Here is a 24032-nt window from a genome sequence, read left to right as displayed (position 1 = left end):
TCCACTACCGTATATATTATGTATGTAAACATTATAACTGTGTAAGACTTGCCACCAGAGGGTGCACCTGTTGTTGCACACCTCATGCAAGCGAGTATAAAAGGTTGTCCACCATGCTGCTTTGGCACTCTGGAGTTTTATTAAAGAGGCTAAGGTCACATCAGTTTAAGCTTACAGTACTCAGGCTTGTGGAGTTATTCTAAATATAACAGTATACATCTTGTGGTAGGGGCCGGTTTGGAGTAGAACTGCTTTTTGCACCAAACTTGTTCTGCTATGTTAGAGGGGGATAGCCAGGTTTGCTAAGAGAGGGCGAGGGGTGGGAGTTGGAAATAACTCACATGCTAAAAGTTTCCATTATTCAGCTTTCTTGAACAGCGGGTATACAATGAGAAAGCAGCCATACACTGGCTTTATATCTGATGGATGTTGGACCTGTCTGGGAGGTTGGAAGACCTGGGTCAGTCTGGACCCCCAAAGAATTCTAGTTGCCTTCTATATCTGAACTACTCCCTTTACAAGGGGACTGATGGGTCATTTAAAAGTGCAGAACTAACGAATGGCTGGCTGCTGTTACTTCAATCAGCCGCAGTGCTCAGGTTGGGGTCCAAGATGTGCCCATGGTAGTGTGGGCTCACGTGAGCTTTATGTAGATGATGGAACCTTCCTTCACCTCTGGATAATCTGACAAAATCAACGGTGTAGGTTCCCTGTGGGCTGAATCTGTAACTTAAAAAGATCTTTCAGGGCCTTTGGCTGGAATTTTCTTCGGGGAAGCGGGTTGGGGGTCGGGGGTATCCGAGGTGGGCGGGAAACCCAGGAGCACGGGTTTCCTGCAGGCCCTGACGACTTTAACGGTAGAGCCTGATTTGCATTTGAGGCCTCAGATTCCCACCTGCAGCCAGCCAGATTGAGAAGCTGGCTGGCTGCGGGCGGTAGGCCTATAGATGCAAGGGGTCGGTCTGGGGGGAGGGATCTCGGGGGGTGTGGATTGGCATTCAGAATCACAGGAGTGGGGTTGGCATCAGAGATCACGGGCTGGGGGTGCGGGGGGGCGGGGAGGTCTGCTGGGGAAGGAAGAGAGAATCGGGGCTGACCACTGAAGTATCATCTGTGGGGTGGGGGGGTTGGGTGGCCTCATGGTGGGGATTGGGGCCTGAGGGGAGGGGTTTAAAGGCTTTGTAAGTGGGTCTCTGATCATGGGGGGTGGGATAGGGAGGGACCCTGGATCCAGGAGGTAGTATAAAGCCACTTATCTCCTGGATGTAGCAGTCCCCACCTCGGTTTAACTGCTGGGTTTCATGAATTGTGTGAAACCCGTCTACATGCAGTTAAAAACAAAATGGATGTGAAAAAAAGAGGTTTTCTGCCACATTATAATAATTAAATTGACATCCCATCACCTGCGAGCGGGTTGGTCACCTGCCCCCCCCACCCCCACCCCCACCCGTCCAATCTCCATTAAAACTAGAAGTGGGCGGGTTAAAGGCAGGATCAGGTTGGGAATCTACCTGGGTGATATTTTATACTCAGGCAGTACAGATGATAATTCTATCTACAATGTGCAGCTATCTGTAAAAAAGAATACCTGGGTAAATTTTCTGTGACTCCACACCTATGTTTGATGTGAGTGTGGACTGGAGAATTAAGCAAGGAAATCAGCACTTTATTCATGGCACTCCCAAGTTTACAACAACAACTTGTATTTATATAGTGCCTTTGCTGTGGTAAAACGTCCCAAGGCGCTTCACAGGAGTATTATCAAACATAATTTGAACCGAGCCACATAAGGAGAGATTAGAGCAGATGACCAAAAGCTTGGTCAAAGAGGTAGGTTTTATGGAGCATCTTAAATGGAGGAAAGAGAAGAGGCGGAGAGATTTAGGAAGGGTATTCCAGTGCTTAGGACCTGAATGCATGGTAGAGCATTTAAAATTGGGGTGTTCAAAAGGCCAGGCTAGGCGGAGCGCAGAGCTCCAGGGGGATTATAGGGCTGGAGGAGATTACAGAGATAAGGAGGGGCGAGGCCATAGAGGGTTTTGAAAACAAGGATGATCATTTTAAAATCGAGGCATTGCTTATCTGGGAGCCAATGTAAGTAAGCAACCATAGGACAGATGGGTGAACGGGACTTGGAACGTGTTAGCACACGGGTTGCAGAGTTTTGGATGACCTCAAGTTTATGGAGGGTAGAACTAGAGAGGCCAGCCAGGAGAGCTTTAGAATAGTCAAGTCTGGAGCAGATAAAGGCTTGGATGAGGGTTTCAGCAGCAGATAAGATGAGGTACAGGCAGAGACGGGGCGATATTATGAAGGTGGAAATGGACGGTCTTAGCGAGAGAACGGATGTGAGGTCGGAAGCTCAATTTGTGATCAAATATGACGCCAAGGTTGCAAACAGACTTGGTCAGCCTCAGACAGGGGGTGGGGGGGGGGGATGTTGGTTGAATGTCAGACAAGCAGTCTGATAGTATAGAGACGCTGGAGGGTTCGAGAGAAGTGGAGGAGAGGTAGAGCTGGGTATGATCAGCGTATAAGTGAAAACTCACATTGTGTTGCTGGATGAGGTCACTTAGGAGCAGCATGTAGCTGAAAAATAGGAGGCAGCCAAGGATAGATCCTTAGGGGACACCAGAGGTGACAGTGCGGGATTACGAAGAGAAGCCATTGCAGGTGATCTGATGGTTATGGCTGGAAAGATAGGTATGAATCCAGGCGAGTGCAGTCCTATCCAACTGGACGACGGTGGAGAGGCGTGCAAGCAGAATTTTGTGGTCAACTGTGTCAAAGGCTGCAGACAGGTCCAGAAAGACAAGAAGGGATAGTTTTCTTTGTCGCAGTCAATTAGGATGTCATTTGTGACCTTGGTAAGCGCAGTTTCAGTACTGCGGCAGAGGCAGAAGCCTGATTGGAGGGATTCAAACAAGGAGTTTTGGGAAAGATGGGCACAGATTTCGGAGGCAACCACACATTCAAGAACTTGAGAAAAAATGGAGGTTGGAAATTGGGCAATAGTTTGCAACAAAGGAGGGGGTCAAGGGTTGTTTTTTTGAGAGGGGTGATGATGACAGATTTGAAGGAAAGGCAGGCAATACCTAGAGAGAGAGAGAACCATGAACAATATCTGCTAACATGGGAACCAGGAAGGAAAGTTGGGTTGTCAGCCATTTAGGAGGAATAGGGTGGAGAGAGCAGGAGGTCAGTGTCATTGATAAGATGAGCTTTGAAAGGGCAGGAGGGGAGATAGGAGAGATATTAGTGGAATATGAACATTTTGGGTTCGGGCAGAGGGAAAGCAAAGAGGGAGTAAGGTCAGTGGGCTAGGGGAAGGGAGGGAATTGAAAGCAGAAGCAGTTGAATGGATGTTGTCGATCTTTTTAAACAAATAAGTCCATGAGCTCCTCACATTTATTGTTGGAAGAGAGGGAGCAGGAAGCGGGGAGGGTAGTTTGAGAAGACGGTTAGTGGTAGAGCAGAGAAGCCTGGCGTTATTTTTGCCATCTTCGTTGATCTTAGAATGGTGGTTTTAGTGTTGGAGAGCAGGACCTAGCAGTGCTTTTATATGATCTAGCCAAATCTGTGATGGATAATTAGACCAGTTGACCGCCAAAGATGTTCAAGTCTGCGTCCCTTGTTCGTAAGGGAGCGGAGAAGAAGAGTATACCAGGGGGAATGACTAGAGTGAGAGACTGTAATGATTTTAGTGGAGAGAAGGGCATCAAAAGGTGGTGGAGAGGGTGTGATTTATTAAGTCGGTAGCTGCAGAGATGTCATGGAGAATAGTAGGCCAAAGGCTAGTTAGTTGGGAATTAGAAAGTGCAGTGGTAAGGGACTTGAGGGAGGGTTTTTTCCAGGGGCAGATACAAAAAGAAGTGGGTTTAGGGGCGGGGGGGGGGGGGGGGTGGTGGGAGGGGAATATGGGTAGAGAGTGATATAAGGAAATGGTCGGAAATTGCCTTATTGTTGATGGTTACGGAGGGGATAGTGAGGCCATGTGAGATGATAAGACCGAGGGGATGGCCATGTATATGAGTGCAGGAATTGACATGAGGGGAGAAATTAAGGGAGGAGAGGAGAGGTTGAAATTACTGAGCATGAGAAGCCATCAATGCAGAGGCAGAGGGAGGAAAGCAGTGAAGAAATCTCTTGAGAAAATTGGTGTAGTATTTAGTTGGGCAGTACAGAATAAAGATTTTAAAAGAGAGACATGAGGGGTGGAACAAGGTTCTATAAAATTTTATCATGATTTCCTTGCTCAAAGAAGGAAAAGTTGTCGGAGGAGTGGGGAGACAGACCCAGGTGTGATTTAGATACAAGGGCTACACCACCACCACCACGGCAGTTTGGCCATGGAATATGGTGGAAAGTATAGCCAGGTGGGGAAGCTTCATTAAGGGGGAAGGTGTCACCACCCCTCAACATAATTACAAATCTTTTTTGCACCTTCTCCAATGCCTCCAAAGCCTTTTAGTAATATAGAGACCAGAACTGTACTCAGTACTCCAAGTATTGTCGAACCAAGGTTCTATATAATTTTATCATGATTTCCTTGCTTTTCAATTCTATCCCTCTAGAAATAAACCCCAGTGTTTGGTTTGCTTTTTATATGGCCTTATTAACCCGTGTTGCTACTTGTCACATACACAAAACGTTGAAGATAGCAGGACAAATTCATAAAGCTGTGAAAAAAGCAGATGGGATCCTTGGCTTTGTAAATAGGAGCAGAGTGTACAAAAGCAATAAAATTATGCTAAATATTTATAAATCCCTGGTTAGATCTCAGGAAAGTACTGTGTCCAATTTTGGGTACCACAATTTAGGAAGGACGTCAAGGCCTTGGAGAAGGTGCAGAGGAGATTTATCTGATGAGACCCCTAGTTATGTGAAGAGGCTGGAGAAGCTGGGATTGTTCCCCTTAGAGCAGAGAAGGTTATGAGATTTAAGAGGTGTTCAAAATTATAAGAGGTTTTCATGGAATCATACAGCACTCAAGAAGGCCATTCAGCCCATCGTGTCTGTGCCAGCTCTTTGAAAGTCCCATTTCCCTACTCTTTCCCCAGAGCTCTGAAAATTTCTCCTTTTCAAGTATATATCCAACGCCCTTTTGAAAGTTACTATTGAATTTGATTCCACCACATTTTCAGGCACTGTATTCCAGGTCATAACAACTCATTTTCTTCCTGGGTTTTTTTTGCCAATTATCTTAAATCTGTGCCTCTGTTTACCAACTCTCTTGCCAGTGAAAATAGTTTCTTCCTACTTACTCTATCAAACTCAATCAGAATTTTGAGCACCTTGATTAAATCTCGCCCTCACCTTTTCTACTCAAAGGAGAACAATTCCAGCTTCTCTAGTCACTCCATATAACTGAAGTTCCTCATCCCTGGCACCATTCTAATAAATCTCCTCTGCTCCCTCTCCAAGGCCATGCCATCCTTCCTAAAGTGTGGTGGCCAGAATTTAGCACAATACTCCAGCTGAGGCCTAACCAGCAATTTATAAAGGTTTTGATAGAGTAAATAAGGAGAAATTGTTTCCACTCGCAGATAGGTCAGTAACCAGAGGGCACAGATTTAAATTAATTGCCAAAAGAACCAGAGGGCAGATGAGAATTTTTTAAAGTAGTGAGTTGTTATGATCTGGAATGCACTGCCTGAAAAGGGTGGTGGAAGCAGATTCAATAGTAACTTTCAAAAAGAAATTAGATATATACTTGGAAAGGAAATATTTGCACGTTTATGGGGAAAGAGCAGGGGAGTGGGACTAATTGGATAGATCTTTTAAAGAGCCTGCATAGACACGATGGGCCTAATGGCATCCTTTTATATGGTAAGTTTCTATGATTCCAAGTAATGTTTTCTATAGCCTGCTAAAGAGAGAAAGTTTCCTCAGCTCTGATAATCTCAGGTTGCAGAGGAGGAATAAAACCTTTCACCCACAAAGCACATTCTGGTTACCAGGTAGCTGTTCAAATAAAATAAATTAACTTCAAGAATACATTGCACAAAAACTGAAATTAATTACCTATATGAAATTATAATTAAGAAATAGTGCTGGACTTTAGCAAATTATATTCAAATCCATTGCAAAGAGTCCCTTTATCTGATTCAAGACTTTAATGCAGGGGAACATAGCGACTAATGTTGAGTTAAAACAATGCAAGAAGCATGATGTTTATACACAATATTACATTGCCAATACACACAAGTTGTTCAAATGGTATCTTCCCAATTCAATCTGTCCAAGTACTAAATTTAAATTGCTTTACCTGATCCAACATGCAGTCTAGAGTTAACAAAATGGTGAACGTAAGACAAGGTGAAGGCTCTGACAAGCAATCTAAAGAACTTAAAATGGTCAGCCACAATGTCCCGATCATTCCAGCCAGATCCAATCTATCCCTCCCTCTGAGGTAGGATATGAGATCTTGCAGGCACCTAAAACATCAGGAAACTATTGGATTGTTTGTATCTGACTAGTCTCAGGCAAAAGATGTGGGACAACCAGCTCACAATCTACTGCTTACCAGTACCCCTGATAAATCAACTTCCAAACTTCCCAGTCCTTATCTGTTAGTTTGCAGGTGCAGCAGGTAATCAGGAAGGCAAATGGAATATTGGCCTTCATTGCGAAAGGGATGGAGTACAAAAGCAGGGAGGTCTTGCTGCAACTGTAAGGCCGCACCTGGAGTACTGCGTGCAGTTTTGGTCACCTTACTTAAGGAAGGATATAGTAGCTTTGGAGGGGATACAGAGACAATTCACTAGGCTGATTCCAGAAATGAGGGGGTTACCTTATGATGATAGATTGAGTAGACTGGGTCTTTACTCCTTGGAGTTCAGAAGGATGAGGGGTGATCTTATAGAAACATTTAAAATCATGAAAGGGATAGACAAGATAGAGGCAGAGAGGTTGTTTCCATTGGTGGGGGAGACTAGAACTAGGGGGCACAGCCTCAAAATACGGAGGAGCCAATTTAAAACCGAGTTGAGAAAAAATTTCTTCTCCCAGAGGGTTGTTATTCTGTGGAATTCTCTGCCCAAGGAAGCAGTTGAGGCTAGCTCATTGAATGTTTTCAAGTCAAAGATAGATAGATTTTTAACCAATAAGGGAATTAAGGGTTACGGGGAGAGGGCGGGTAAGTGGAGCTGAGTCCACGACCAGATCAGCCATGATCTTATTGAATGGCGGGGCAGGCTCGAGGGGCTAGATGGCCTACTCCTGTTCCTAATTCTTATGTTCTTATGAAGGCCAACATACCATTTGCATTCTTCACCGCCTGCTGTACCTGCATGCAAACTTTCAATGACTGATGTACCATAACACCCAGGTCTCTTGCACCTCCCCTTTTCCTAATCTGCCGCCATTCAGATAATAAACTGCCTTCGTGTTTTTGCCACCAAAATGGATAACCTCACATTTATCCACATTATACTGCATCTGCCATGCATTTGCCCATTCACCTAACCTGTCCAAGTCACCCTGCAGCCTCTTAGCGTCCTCCTCACAGCTCACACCGCCACCCAATTTAGTGTCCTCTGCAAACTTGGAGATATTACACTCAATTCCTTCATCTAAATCATTAATGTATATTGTAAATAGCTGGGGTCCCAGCACTGAGCCCTGCGGCACCCCACTAGTCACTGCCTGCCATTCTGAAAAGGACCCATTTATCCCGACTCTCTGCTTCCTGTCTGCCAACCACGTCAGTACATCACCCCTAATACCATGTGCTTTAATTTTGCATACCAATCTCTTGTGTGGAACCTTGTTAAAAGCCTTTTGAAAGTCAAAATAGACCACATCCACTGGTTTTCCCTTATCCACTCTACTAGTTACATTTTCAAAAAATTCCAGAAGATTTGTTAAACATGATTTCCTTTTCATAAATCCATGTTAACTTGCACCGATCCTGTCACTGCTTTCCAAATGCATTGCTATTTCATCTTTAATAATTGATTCCAACATTTTCCCCACTACTGATGTCAGGCTAACCGGTCTATAATTACCCATTTTCTCTCTCCCTCCTTTTTAAAAAAGTGGTGTTACATTAGCTACCCTCCAGTCCATAGGAACTGATCCAGAGTCGATAGACTGTTGGAAAATGGTCACCAATGCATCCACTATTTCTAGGGCCTCTTCCTTAAGTACTCTGGGATGCAGACTATCAGGTCCCAGGGATTTATCGGCCTTCAATCCCATCAATTTCCCTAACATAATTTCCCAACTAATAAGGATTTCCTTCAGTTCCTTCTTCTCTCTAGACCCTCGGTCCCCTAATATTTCCAGAAGGTTAATTGTGTCTTCCTTCATGAATACAGAACTAAAGTATTTGTTCAACTGGTCTGCCATTTCTTTGTTCCCCATTAGAAATTCACCTCAATCTGACTGCAAGGGACCTACATTTGTCTTTGCTAATCTTTTTCTCTTCACATATCTATAGACGCTTTTGCAGTCAGCTTTGATGTTCCCAGCAAGCTTCCTCTCATTCTCTTTTTTCCCCTTTCTAATTAGACTCTTTGTCCTCCTCTGCTGAGTTCTAAATTTCTCCCAGTCCTCAGGTTTGCTGCTTTTTCTGGCCAATTTATATGCCACTTCCTTGGATTTAACACTATCCTTAATTTCCCTTGTTAGTCACGGTTGAGCCACCTTCCCCGTTTTATTTTCACTCCAGACAGGGACGTACAATTGTTGAAGTTCATCCATGTGTTCTTTAACTCTTTGCCATTGCCTATCCACCATCAATCCTTTAAGTATCATTCGCCAGTCTATTCTAGCCAATTCACATCTCATACCATCAAAATTACCTTTCCTTAATTTCAGGACCCTAGTCTCTGAATTAGCTGTGTCACTCTCCACCTTAATAAAGAATTCTACCATATTATGGTCGCTCTTCCCCAATGGGCCTCGCACAGCAAGATTGCTAATTAGTCCTTTCTCATTACACATCACCCAGTCTAGGATGGACAGCCCTCTAGTTGGTTCCTCAACATATTGGTCTAGAAAATTATAGTCAGGAATTTTCTTAGGAGGAGAGAAATCCTATTCTCTGAACTGCATAAAGAGATTGCATTTATGATAGTGGTAATCTTTATTACTGGTCCAGCACTTCATACTCCAGTGCTCATCTGACAGTTAAAAATGTTTCCATAGTGAACAGACAATGAAACATGAAAGTTGATGGACAAGCATAAATTGTGCTCATTCATGTAAACATTTACGACTTGATGTGCAGTGTCTTCGCACTGTTTTTTTTAAATGGCTGAGGTTGCATTAATATTTGTATGAATTTAAGCATCGCTGGAATAAATATAATTTATTTTAATAATTTTATTTTCTTGCCTTTTTGTTTTCAATACAATTTAATATCATCTGCATCCAGAATATAAACTGAATATAGAAAGCTCTTAGTCTACAACCTTTCAATGGCGATACTGGAAAGTAGTTAGAAACTGGATGAAAATCCAACCCAAAATCGTGGGATGAAAGTTGTCTTCTGACTGTCATAGAATCATAGAAATTTACAGCATAGAAGGAGGCCATTTCGGCCCATCGTGTTCGCGCCAGCCAACCAAGAGCTATCCAGCCTAATCCCACTTTCCAGCTCTTGGTCTGTAGCCCTGTAGGTGATGGCATTTTAAGAGCACATCCAAGTATTTTTTAAATGTGGTGAAGGTTTCTGTCTCTACCACCCTTTCAGGCAGTGAATTCCAGACACCCATCACCCTCTGGGTGAAGAAATTTCCCCTCATATCTCCTCTAAACCTCCCCCTATTTACTTTAAATCTATGCCCCCGGTTGTTGACCCCTCTGCCAAGGGAAACAGGTCCTTCCTATCCAGGCCCCTCATATTTTTATACACCTCAATCAGGTTCCCCTCAGCCTCCTCTGTTCCAAAGAAAACAGACCCAGCATCTCCAATTTTTCCTCATAGCCAAAATTCTCCAGTCCAGGCAACATTTGTGTAAATCTACTCTGCACCCTTTCCAGTGCAATCACATCTTTCCTGTAATGTGGTGACCAAAACTGCACACAGTACTCCAGCTGCGGCCGAACCAGTGTTTTATACAGTTCAAGCATAACCTCCTTGCTCTTGTATTCCATGTCTCGACTAAAAAAGGCAAGTATTCCATATGCCTTCTTAACCACCTTATCTACCTGGCCTGCTACCTTCAGGGAGCTGTGGACCTGCACTCCAAGGTCCCTTTGTTCCTCTACACTTTTCAGTGTCGTACCATTTAATGTGTATTTTCTTGCCTTGTTGGACCTCCCCAAATGCATTACCTCACACTTATCTGGATTGAATTCCATTTGCCACTGTTCTGGCCAGCTGGCCAGTAAATTTATATCTTCCTGCAGTCTGCAGCTTTCTTCTTCATTATCAACCACACAGCCTATTTTAGTGTAATCTGCAAACTTCTTAATCATATCCCCAACATTCAAGTCCAAGTCATTGATATATACCACCAAAAACAAGGAGCCCAGCACTGAGCCCTGCAGAACCCCACTGGATACAGCCTTCCAGTCACAAAAACACCCATCAACCATTACCCTTTCCTTCCTGCCTCTGAGCCAATTTTGGATCCAACTTGCCTCTTTGCCCAAGATCCCATGGGCTTTTACTTTTGTGACCAGAAATTAGTATGGGCAATATCCTCCCAGTTCTTAGTGGGCAACAACCCACAGCCTCAAAGTGTCTCTTAATTGTCAATCTCATTCAGAAAGGTGATAGGTGTGTGGGAAATGGAAATGTCACAATACTGTGCCATTGGGTTCTTTTCTGAGGTTGGGGCTGGGGCAGACCATTAGCGCAGAGTGCAAGCAGTTTCACGCTGCATCTGCATGTCTCATGTCAAGATGTTTGAATCCGAATACCTGGAATGAAATGTGTTTTGATTTTGTCAAATTTGCTTCAATGAAACAGGGAACTCTTGGATAAGACATGCATAAAATGTATTTTATTACTATGACCGATCTTTTGAAGTAAGCTTATCTAGTCAACATTCCCTCGTTTTAAAAATCTTGACTGTCACTAACAAATAGCTCCCTCTAGTGACAATGCAAGATGTTCACTTGCAATAAGTGTTTTACAATAGACGTGCAATGCATTTCTTGAAGTTATTTATCATTTTCTGCCAGCAGTAATCAGGAGTAGTGCCATTATTAATTTAATTCTGCACTTGGTGACGAGGATAAAAATGACTTGTGGCAGATTCTCCATTTCCCCCCCCCCCCATTTCTTAGGATTGGGGGAATTACTGCCCCTTTTAAATAAAAAGAAAGACTTGGATTTATATAGCGCCTTTCATGACCACTGGAATTCTCAAAGCGCTTTACAGCCAACGAAGTACTTTTTGGAGTGTAGTCATTGTTGTAATATAGAAACCGCTGCAGCTAATTTGCGCATAGTAAGCTCCCACAAACAACAATGTGACCAGATAATCTGTTTTTGTTATGATGATTGAGGAATAAATATTGGCCAGGACACCGGGGTAACTCCCGTGCTCTTCTTCGAAATAATGCCATGGGATCTTTTACATCCGCTTGAGAATGCAGATACTGTCTCAGTTCTCATTTGTGATACTACAATGGCAATAGTTTATCTCCCCGCCCCCGCCTGCTGTAAAATACGTGAATTCCCTTGCCCAAGAAATCTAAGATTATTGTACTATAGTCCGTCTTCAGTGGTACTTAAAACATATGGTGAGGAAGAATAGCTTATAAAAGCTTTTTAAAATATTAACAAATGTATGATGCTACAGAGTGGAAGGACACAATTTCAATTCACCAATCCATTGATTTCCGAATATGGATGAATTGTTGTGGAGACACGCAACGTTTTCATGCCCTCAGTGAATGATTGAACTATTGAAGTTTACAGCACAGAAAGAGTCCATTCAATTCATCGTATCTGTGTTGCCTCTTTGCTAGAGTAATGCAACTGCCCTTCTCTCTCTTCATAGTCATATACCTTCCCCTGCTTCAAGTGCTTTATGTCTTTTCTATAACAGGATTCCCAAAACTGCCCTCGGTATTCTAATTGTAGGATAGTGGACTCGTGAATGTGAATTCAAATCCCAGTATGGAAGTTTGAGAATTTGAATTGTTTAATAATAAACATGGCAATTAAAAGCTAATGTCAGTAAGAGGGACGATGATCTAGTTCATTAATGTTCCTTAGGAAAGGAAATTTGATATTGTTACCCGATCTGGTGTGATTACAGTTCCACCCCAATGTGGTTGGCTCTTAATTGCCCTCTCAAGTAACCTATCAAGCCATTCAATTGTATCAAACTGTTTTCTCAGGGCAACTAGGGATATGCTGGAAATGCTGGTCAACTGCTGCTTCCCACCTCTTTCGAATGGGCAGATGACCATCTTTATTTCTTCCTCTTTAAGGGCTCAATTTTCCTCAAAGCATTTTTTTGGCGTACTCGAAGAGTTACGCCCGATTTTTGGGGGACCAAGTACGGCAAAAAAAAATGTTCCCCGTTGGATCTCTTCATTTTGGCGTGGCCTAACCCGAGGGGAGTGGAGCCTTGATCTGTGCCAAAAAGATCGGGCTGCCATGGTAACCAGGGACACAATGCGAACTGAGGCTGCAAAGTGAAGCATACAGGCAGCTCGCAACACATTAAAAGAATTGAAGAACACATAGCTCCAACCCCGCCCGAAAGCTGTGCGGTCCGATCACATTCTTGGTCGCCGGTTCGGCTCTCACTCACTCACTCAATGTGTGTGTGAACCGAGAATGGGACCGGGCAGCCTTCGAGCGAGGTTGGTTGCTGCTATATGTTTTTCAATTCTTTCAGTGTGTCCGGGCATCTGCTGCGCCGCTTTCCTTGCCTGCGCGGATTTCCTTAACTCTACGGAAGATTTTTCAGGACAGGCCACATATGCTGGCCTAATCAGAACTGGAGTAACTCTCAGCTGGCCAAACTTCTCTAAATGGCCAGAAGTGGCGTAGGTGGCTGGTTATGCCCCCTTTGGTTGAAAAAAAAACTGATTAAAAAAATTCGTAACTAACTGAGTTATGCTGGTGCAAATTGATTGGGGGAACTGGGGATTTTTAAGTTAGGCCAGAAAAAGCAGCCTGCTCAAAAAAATCGGCGCAAATACTGGGGAAAATTGAGCCCTAAATCTTTAAATTCATCAACGGAGTGAAATCTGTACCAGCATGGCTGTCAATGTATTTGCATTGGAACTTTGTCCACTGCCATTTCACACACATCGTGCTAACACATGCTCCATTTCTCATTGAATCAGATTGCCTGTGTTGGTGCTCAGCAGCATGAACAGCATTGATACTGCCTCCACTCCTTCATTAGTGGTGAATCACAGCTTTATGGTATCATGGCAACATGGGAAAGGGTGAGGGGGAAGGGGGGAGGGTATTAAAGTACATTCATGCCATAAAATTGCACAAGCACTACTAAATGCAGAGCAAATACATTTTTGCTATGTTACAAAGAAAATATGATCAAGATGCACTGCTCTACATTGTTGCATCACATTTTATTTAAAAAACAGTTTAATCTTACTCCTAAATTGATTTAAAGGAGTCACTACTTTCTTTTCCCTACATTTTGGGAGTTTGAGGACCATTACAATCATGTGTGAGCTTTAAGCCCGTTATAGCAGCTACAGAGAATTATCTTAGATATAAAAATGTTAGGAACATTGAACATATTCAATTAATCATCTTATAGACGCTGCAAATTCACCAACACGCTGTTGGTTATGATGGTGCTGCATTAGCAAGCTATGTACATAATTAAAATACTGTCTGGACTTCAATGTAGATTAAGATGCATTTAAGGGGAAGCTCGATAAGCATATCAGGGTGGGATGAGACACGTGTGGAGCATACACGCCAGCATAGAACAGTTGGGCCTAAGAACAGTTGGGCCTATTTCTGCCCTGTCGAGTCTATGTAATTCTATGTAATGTGGGTCAACTTTTCTTTCAAAGGGTGTAAGTGGAAAAATTGTGAACAATATATACACATTGCTTCAATTTGTACGAACATCTATTTTTCCTTCATTGAGGGGAGAGATGGCTCTGCTGGGAACTGAAGTAAGTCAATGTTGTACAAAGCCTCTATCGGCCCTAACATGTCATAATGTAGCCTTGTTTAGTAGTTTGAAAAATAAATACGCGTTAGGTGTTAGACTCAGAACAGTTCAATACTATGTAGGCTAGCGAACTTGATGAGGATGGCTTACTCCATGATAGAATCGGTTTCTATAGCATTGGAGAAACGTGCCGGCTATCCCCATCAGTATTCTATAGATTATGATTAGGCAGCATTGCAAGAGTATTTACTGCTTAAATCAGTTTATGCCAGGAATATAAGGTATAAAACGTATAAGGACAACGTGGACCATTTCCCATACCTCGAGAGCCTCTTAACAAGAACAGACATTGACGATGAGATTCAACACTGTCTCCAGTGTACCAGCACAGCCTTCGGCCGTCTGAGGAAAAGAGTGTTTGAAGACCAGGCCCTCAAATCCACCATCAAGCTCATGGTCTACAGGGCTGTAGTAATACCCGCCCTCCTGTATGGCTCAGAGACATGGACCATGCACAGTAGATGTTGTGTATGTAGGCACCTTTAGTAATGACTCCATGAGGCAGGATATGATACTTAAACTGTGTAGACCTGTAGTCCTTTATTTGCAGCTCCTGAGTGAGGACAACAAGCTGAGAGTTCCTTTTTATATAGGTAACCCTTAGGTCTCCAGCAGCACACCCTTTGGTGTACAGGTAAGATGTGTACAGTGTAAGGGTACATTCAGTGTTACAGACATCACACAGTAAACAGGCGTGCATACACAACAGTAGACACCTCAAGTTGCTGGAGAAATACCACCAACGATGTCTCCGCAAGATTCTACAAATCCCCTGGGAGGACAGATGCACCAACGTTAGCGTCCTCGACCAGGCCAACATCCCCAGCATTGAAGCACTGACTACACTTGATCAACTCCGCTGGACAGGCCATATCGTTCACATGCCAGACTCCCAAAGCAAGCGCTCTACTCAGAACTCCTTCAGGGCAAATGAGCCAAAGGTGAGCAGAGGAAACGTTAGAAGGACACCCTCAAAGCCTCCCTGATAAAGTGCAACATTTCCACCGACACCTGGGAGTCCCTGGCCAAAGACCATCCAAAGTGGAGGAAGTGCATCCGGGAGGACGCTGAGCACCTCGAGTCTCATCGGCGAGAGCATGCAGAAATCAAGCGCAAGCAGCGGAAAGAGCGTGCGGCAAACCAGTCCCACCCACCCTTTCCCTCAACGACTATCTGTCCCACCTATGACAGGGACTGTGGTTCTCGTATTGGATTGTTCAGCCACCTAAGGACTCATTTTTAGAGTGGAAGCAAGTCTTCCTTAATTCCAAGGGACTGCTTATGATGATTAGACAGCATGGCAAGAGTATTTACTGCTTAAATCAGTTTATGCCAGGAATATAGATATAAAAAATTGACATCAAACCAAAACGTCTGTCTAAAATATCAGCAGCAATATTTCGCATAGCATTTCTCCTGCTTGTGAAATACCCTCTAAACAAGTATCATCTCTTTAAAATCGATCTCAATGTATGCGGGTTAAACATAGGGGGAAAAATTGGGGTTGTTTGCGCCTCCCGTTGGGGTGCAAATGACTTTTCGCTCGGGCGTGGCAGTGCTCACGACTCCAGCTAAATTCCGCGGGAGTTTAGCAATGGCGGTAACCGGTAGCACCCCGCTCCCCTGATCCGGCGATGACAATGTGCGCAGCAACCTGTTTTTGCCCCAGAGCGATGCCAGCAACTGCTACAGGGGGTGAGCACTGGACATTAGGCCATTCGTGGGGCGCTTGGAAGAAAAAAAATATCGGCCAACTTACCAGTTGTGGCCTGTAGCATGTTGGTTCGCGTGGTCTGTGCTGCAATCTGGCAGCCCAGCACTCCGCTCCGTGGTGGTCCAGGTAGAGACATGCAGAGTCGGAAGCTTGGCCCTCTCCTTTAATGAAGAGGAGGGCCCTTTCTACGCAATAGAGATACGTGTTCCAGCACGGAGCAATGCGCCCCTCTCGGATTGCTTCTGCCCCGCTTGCGCCCCACAGAGCCCCACTATCACGAGCGGGGCAGGACCTCCACGCCTGCCGCAGGAAATCCTACCTCGTGGTTGTTACCGCCCCCGAACAGGGTACTACGCAATTTCCGCTCCCGCCCCACAGGAGTTGCTGAACTATGGTTACTGTAAAATGCATTAAACTAGAAATTTATGATTTGTCCAGTGGTACCCCAATATGATATCACCAAGGCCGGAATTTTCCGTACCTGGGCGAGTCAGGTGCAGGCGATTGCCATGGCGGGTCATGACCCCGTTCTTCATTTCATTCCACTCCTGAGATGGACTTTCCCTTAATGGTGCCTATCAAAGCAGCCTTGCATGTTACCCGGCCCTATTAAATGGTGCGGGTCTGATGACATCATCGATGACAAGTTTTCAGCTGGAATATTTAAAGGAGCCATGACCACATTGCATTTGAAGGTTCATCTAGGTACAGCACTGAACCATTGGAGTGTTGGAGTGTTGGAAAGACTAGCAAACATGACTGCACAGAGACAGAGGGCTGTACCCAGATTCTCAGATGACTCCCCCGATATACTTGTGTAGGAAGTGAGAGCCCACAGGGAGGTCTTCTTTCCTTCTGATGAGTGGAAGAGACCTTCCCAACAGACCAAAGGAGTAGAGGAGGTTAACAGCAGGGATGTTATCAGGAGAACCTGGGTGCAATACCGGAAATGTTTCAATGTTCTCATTAGATCAGGAAAGGTGAGTGCAATGCCACACTCAACTTCTTCCTCCTGTGCATCTCATCACATCCCCATCATTCTGTCTTCCAAACCCCACATCATTACTGACACCAACATGCCTTGCACGTCCAGCTATCCCTCTCTCTATCTACATTACCTCACACTCACCCTCATCCTAATGCAATACCAACTTACAACACCCAAGGCCATTTGGCACAGCACTACTTCATAGTCACCTCTAAAGGTGTAACTCATCCATTCCTTACACTCATTCCATCACTCTCGCTCAACCTTCTCTTCTTTTCCTCCTTGCAGAAGAAAGCCCACAATTAGAGGCAGAGGGAGAGAACCGGAGGTGGCCCTCCATCATTGGCCACCTTTACAGCAGCAAAGGAGGTCTCCTGGAAGTGTCCAGAGTCACAGAGCAGTTGGGAGATGGTGAGAGTGAGGCATCTCAGCAAACTGGTGACAGAATTACATCTCATACAACTACATGGCATACAGCAGTCACTCATATGGGGACTTATGTCAGCAGCCAGTGTATGTTCATCATATGCATAATGGTATCTGTACCATACTTGATATGACATATCTAACTCATCTCTTTACCCTCCCACAGGTCCATCAAGAGCCCCCACTGTCCAGGAGAAAGAGGAAGATGACTCCTCAGAGGAGCCTCCAGCCTCTGAAGGTGCACCGCCACCAGACATAAGCGCACACAGCACCAGCGCAGAGACGCACACCTCAGTGGGTTCCACGTGAGTAGTGTTGTCACCTCGTGTGTCACAAGTCACAAGCGAGCAAGAGCAGATGGTGGAGACAGGGATAGCAGGGGAAACTCCTGCCGAACGGTGCAGGACACTCCCAGCACTGTTTAACTGCATGCAGACGATGAGCCTCGGGGGCCATCCAGAAAGAGGGCAATCCTGAAGGTGCAGCAAGTGCAGGAGGCTTTAACAGGTTTTGCGACCAAGATATATGCAAATGTGCAGAGAATTGAATAGTCCATTTCTAACATGAGCATCACTGTGTCGCAGGCAATGGCGACTGTCGGCTCTTCCATGGATAGGATGGGCACCTGCATTGAGCAGCTGGTATATTTGGACTTCCAGAAGGCATTTGACAAGGTGCCACATAAAAGGTTACTGCACAAGATTAAAGTTCACAGGGTTGGGGGTAATCTATTGAGGATTGGCTAATGAACAGAAACAGAGAGTAGGGATAAGTGGTTCAATCTTGGGTTGGCAATCAGTAACCAGTGGGGTGCCACAGGGATCAGTGCTGGGACCCCAACTATTTACAATCTATATAAACGACTAGGAAGAAGGGACTGAGTGTAACATAGCCAAGTTTGCTGATGATACAAAGATGGGAGGAAAATCAATGTGTGAGGACACAAAAAATCTGCAAAAGACAGACAGGCTAAGTGAGTGGGCAAAAATTTGGCAGATGGAGTATAATTTTGGAAAGTGTGAGGTCATGCATTTTGACAGAAAAAAATCAAAGAGCAAGTTATTATTTAAATGGAGAAAAATTGCAAAGTGCTGCAGTACAGCGGGACCTAGGGGTACTTGTGCATGAAATACAAAAGGTTAGTATGCAGGTACAGCAAGTGATCAGGAAGGCCAATGGAATCTTGGCCTTTATTGCAAAGGGGATGGAGTATAAAAGCAGGGAAGTCTTGCTGCAGTTGTACAGGATATAGGTTAGGCCACACCTGGAATACTGCGTGCAGTTTTGGTTTCCATATTTACAAAATGATATACTTGCTTTGGAGGCAGTTCAGAGAAGGTTCACTAGGTTGATTCCGGAGATGAGGGGTTGACTTATAAGGAAAGGTTGAGTAGGTTGGGCCTCTACTCATTGGAATTCAGAAGAATGAGAGGTGATCTTATCAAGATTATGAGGGGGCTTGACGGGGTGGATGCAGAGAGGATGTTTCCACTAATAGGGGAGCTAGAACTAGAGGGCATAATCTTAGAATAAGGGGCCGCTCATTTAAAATTGAGATGAGGAGAAATTTCTTCTCTCAGAGGGTTGTGGATCTGTGGAATTCGCTGTCTCAGAGAGCTGTGGCAGCTGGGACATTGAATAACTTTAAGGCAGAAATAAACAGTTTCTTAAACGATCAGGGAATAAGGGGTTATGGAAAGCGGGCAGGGAAGTGGACCTTAGTCCATGATCAGATCAGCCATGATCGTATTAAATGGTGAAGCAGGCTCGAGGGGCCGTATGGCCTTCTCCTGCTCCTATTTCTTATGTTCTTATGTTCTTATGTTCTTATGAATGCTGCTGACCGGAGAATTTTTATGAATTTACCTGGTGGTCCCAGAGGAGCGTGGGATTCTGTTGGGGAGGCCTTCTCTTCCCGCGCTGCAAAGCGCACTCCTGTCCTCGAGGTTCAGATGCAGAAGGTGCCGTCACATGTGACTGCACAACCAATCAGGTACAGTATTCCACAGCATTCTCATTAATAGCAATGAGAACTCCGTATGTACGAGTTCTCATTGCTGTTACTGAGAAAAAAACCAAACACACGAAACACCATAATAAAAAATAAAAAACACACTTCACATAATTAAAATTAATTGAAATTAAAATTAATAAATGTCTTCGAAAAAAAATTCCTATTTTTTAAAAAATGTTTTGTAAATTATCGTTTAAAATAAACTTACTGTAGTGGGCAGGGTTTTTAACAATAAAATATGTTTTTAGAGTTTAATTTTATTATTTTTATGTATGTTTTAAAACGCCTGTAAATGTAGGCTATGCGCTTGCTTTTATTGGCGCAAGAGTTTTGTGGACATTTTCTGGGCAAGATATGGGTAAATACCGCAAATCTTGCCCATGCAAATATCCTCGTTCCCAAGATGCGGAGGATCTGTCAAGCTGGAGCTTAACAGATTGGAAAAATCGGTTTTCAGCACATGCACATTGTGCACTGAAAACTGGCTTTTGCGATGCCTTCCCAAGTCCATACACACTCCGGACAGACCCAGGGAAGCCGCGATTTCTGGGCCAATATGATAGAATTTAACATTGAGTTTGAAAGTGAATTAGTTAAGTCCAAAATTAGGTTCTTGAATCTAAACAAAACAAACTTTGTATGTATAAGGGGCGAGTTGGCTAAGGTAGATTGGGAAACTACATTAAAAGGTATGATAGTAGACAAACAATGGCTAGCATTAAAAGAATTAATATATCATTTACAACAAATATACATTCCTTTAAGGCACACAAACCCCACAGGAAAAGTGGTCCAACTGTGGCTAACAAGAGAAGTTAAACATAATATTACATGAAAGGAAGAGATTTCTAATGATGCCAAAAAGAGTAGTAACTCTGAGGACAGGGAGGATTTTAGAATGCAGCAAAGGAGGACCAAGAAATTGATACAATAAGAGAAAAACGAATGAGAGTAAATTAGCAAGAGACATAAAAACAGATTGCAAATGTTTCTATAGGTATGTAAATAGGAAGATATTAGTAAAAGCAGGCCAATTAGAGGCAGAGACAGGAGAAATTATAAGAGACAATAAGGAAATGGCAAAGACATTAAATAAATACTTTGGTGGAGAAATTCATTATCGTCCCTTTTGAAGTTTGAAAAGTCAGTGCCAGATGCCAACAATTTCAAACTTTTAAAGAACTTGCCATTTGTGCTCCAAGAACGAAGTGGAGCGCAATTGGCAGCAGGAGACTTCAGCAGCGCTGCATACTTAAAGGGAAGGGCCATCGCTGCAGGCTCTGCAATATAAAAAAATACCTACCTAGACCACCAAGGCAGCTATGATCCCGGGCGATCAGCCTGGCACTCAAGCAGAGTGCTGCGCTGATCGATCGCAGGCAGCATGCCGAGCAAAATCTGGACCAAGAAAACTCAGTTTTTTTTTTTACTTGGCCACCTCGCCTTAAATCATCATCACGCCCCCGAAGCAGCCGGCTGCCCAATGCATGCCTCCTGCAGTGTTTTTGATGGAGCTGCTGCAGGGGGCAGAACACAATTTTGGGTCCGGGACGCTACCGGGGCAATGACATCACGATCTCCAGGCGAAGAAGATCGAGACACAACGCCGTAGCGGCGCAGCAAAACTCCCTGCCGAATATGCAAAGCACCCAATTTCTCCCCCTTTGTGGCTGCCTTCATGGTAGAAGACACAAAAAACATTCCGGAAATAATGGGGAACCAAGGGTCCAATGAGAATGAGGAACTTAAAGAAATCGGTATGAGTAAAAACATAGGGGTTGAAATTCGGTCGCGCCTCTGTTGGAGCGTTAATCCTGGCGAAGCGGTAATTTTAGCGCCTTGAAAATGTTTGCGTCTCCCATCGACAAATTTGTCGGAATTGGACGAAGTGCTAAATCAGCCATTACACACCTGACCTGGGCAGGGGCGCTACCGAAAATGCCGGCGCTAAATTTGTCCGAACTATTGCACATACTTCGAACTCCGATTCAGATCCCAGGAAAAGCCGAGTCTTAAGAACATAAGAAATAGGAGCAGGAGTAGGTCATACGGCCCCTCGAGCCTGCTCTGCCATTTAATATGAACATGGCTGATCCGATCATGGATTCAGCTCCAATCCCCTACCCGCTCCCCCTAACCCCTTATCGGTTAAGAAACTGTCGATCGCTGTCTTGAATTTATTCAATGACAACTCTGTGAAGCAGCAAATTCCACAGATCCACAACCCTAGCTTGGATGATGTGGAATCTATATGGGTAGAGCTGCAGAACACCAAAGGGCAAAAAACGTTAGTAGGAGTTGTGTACAGACCTCCAAACAGTAATAGGGATGTTGGGGAGGGCATCAAACAGGAAGTTAGGGGTGCATGCAATAAAGTTGTAGCAGTTATAATGGGTGACTTTAATATGCACATAGATTGGGTTAACCAAGCTGGAAGCAATAAGGTGGAGGAGGATTTCCTGGAGTGCATAAGGGATGGTTTTCTAGACCAATATGTTGAGGAACCAACTAGGGGGGAGGCCATCTTAGACTGGGTGTTGTGTAATGAGAGAGGATTAATTAGCAATCTCATTGTGCGAGGCCCCTTGGGGAAGAGTGACCATAATATGGTGGAATTCTGCATTAGGATGGAGAATGAAACAGTAAATTCAGAGACCATGGTCCAGAACTTAAAGAAGGGTAACTTTGAAGGTATGAGGCGTGAATTGGCTAAGATAGATTGGCGAATGATACTTAGGGGGTTGACTGTGGATGGGCAATGGCAGACATTTAGAGACCGCATGGATGAATTACAACAATTGTACATTCCTGTCTGGCGTAAAAATAAAAAAGGGAAGGTGGCTCAACCGTGGCTATCTAGGGAAATCAGGGATAGTATTAAAGCCAAGGAAGTGGCATACAAATTGGCCAGAAATAGCAGCGAACCTGGGGACTGGGAGAAATTTAGAACTCAGCAGAGGAGGACAAAGGGTTTGATTAGGGCAGGGAAAATGGAGTACGAGAAGAAGCTTGCAGGGAACATTAAGGTGGATTGCAAAAGTTTCTATAGGTATGTAAAGAGAAAAAGGTTAGTAAAGACAAACGTAGGTCCCCTGCAGTCAGAATCAGGGGAAGTCATAACGGGGAACAAAGAAATGGCAGACCAATTGAACAAGTACTTTGGTTCGGTATTCACTAAGGAGGATACAAACAACCTTCCGGATATAAAAGGGGTCAGAGGGTCTAGTAAGGAGGGGGAACTGAGGGAAATCTTTATTAGTCGGGAAATTGTGTTGGGGAAATTGATGGGATTGAAGGCCGATAAATCCCCAGGGCCTGATGGACTGCATCCCAGAGTACTTAAGGAGGTGGCCTTGGAAATAGCAGATGCATTGACAGTCATTTTCCAACATTCCATTGACTCTGGATCAGTTCCTATGGAGTGGAGGGTAGCCAATGTAACCCCACTTTTTAAAAAAGGAGGGAGAGAGAAAACAGGGAATTATAGACCGGTCAGCCTGACCTCAGTAGTGGGTAAAATGATGGAATCAATTATTAAGGATGTCATAGCAGTGCATCTGGAAAATGGTGACATGATAGGTCCAAGTCAGCATGGATTTGTGAAAGGGAGATCATGCTTGACAAATCTTCTGGAATTTTTTGAGGATGTTTCCAATAAAGTGGACAAAGGAGTACCAGTTGATGTGGTATATTTGGACTTTCAGAAGGCTTTCGACAAGGTCCCACACAGGAGATTAATGTGCAAAGTTAAAGCACATGGGATTGGGGGTAGTGTGCTGACGTGGATTGAGAACTGGTTGTCAGACAGGAAGCAAAGAGTAGGAGTAAACGGGTACTTTTCAGAATGGCAGGCAGTGACTAGTGGGGTGCCGCAAGGTTCTGTGCTGGGGCCCCAGCTGTTTACATTGTACATTAATGATTTAGACGAGGGGATTAAATGCAGTATCTCCAGATTTGCGGATGACACTAAGTTGGGTGGCAGTGTGAGCTGCGAGGAGGATGCTATTAGGCTGCAGAGTGACTTGGATAGGTTAGGTGAGTGGGCAAATGCATGGCAGATGAAGTATAACGTGGATAAATGTGAGGTTATCCACTTTGGTGGTAAAAACAGAGAGACAGACTATTATCTGAATGGTGACAGATTAGGAAAAGGGAAGGTGCAACGAGACCTGGGTGTCATGGTACATCAGTCATTGAAGGTTAGCATGCAGGTACAGCAGGCGGTTAAGAAAGCAAATGGCATGTTGGCCTTCATAGCAAGGGGATTTGAGTACAGGGGCAGGGAGGTGTTGCTACAGTTGTACAGGGCCTTGGTGAGGCCACACCTGGAGTATTGTGTACAGTTTTGGTCTCCTAACTTGAGGAAGGACATTCTTGCTATTGAGGGAGTGCAGCGAAGATTCACCAGACTGATTCCCGGGATGGCGGGACTGACCTATCAAGAAAGACTGGATCAACTGGGCTTGTATTCACTGGAGTTCAGAAGAATGAGAGGGGACCTCATAGAAACATTTAAAATTCTGACGGGTTTAGACAGGTTAGATGCAGGAAGAATGTTCCCAATGTTGGGGAAGTCCAGAACCAGAGGTCACAGTCTAAGGATAAGGGGTAAGCCATTTAGGACCGAGATGAGGAGAAACTTCTTCACCCAGAGAGTGGTGAACCTGTGGAATTCTCTACCACAGAAAGTAGTTGAGGCCAATTCACTAAATATATTCAAAAGGGAGTTAGATGAAGTCCTTACTACTCGGGGGA

The 24032-nt window shown here is 44.2% G+C and overlaps 1 protein-coding gene across 3 annotated transcripts in view; it reads right to left on the bottom strand.

Moving 5' to 3' along the window:
* LOC139265594 (protein prune homolog 2-like) overlaps nucleotides 1-24032 on the bottom strand; it is an 808581-nt gene that overhangs the window by 206043 nt on the left and 578506 nt on the right. The window lies entirely within an intron of this gene.

Source organism: Pristiophorus japonicus, chromosome 1, assembly GCF_044704955.1.
Source record: "Pristiophorus japonicus isolate sPriJap1 chromosome 1, sPriJap1.hap1, whole genome shotgun sequence".
Classification (NCBI taxonomy): domain Eukaryota; kingdom Metazoa; phylum Chordata; class Chondrichthyes; family Pristiophoridae; genus Pristiophorus; species Pristiophorus japonicus.
Note: the sequence above shows the minus strand (reverse complement) of the source record. Positions and strands in the feature narration are given on the sequence as shown.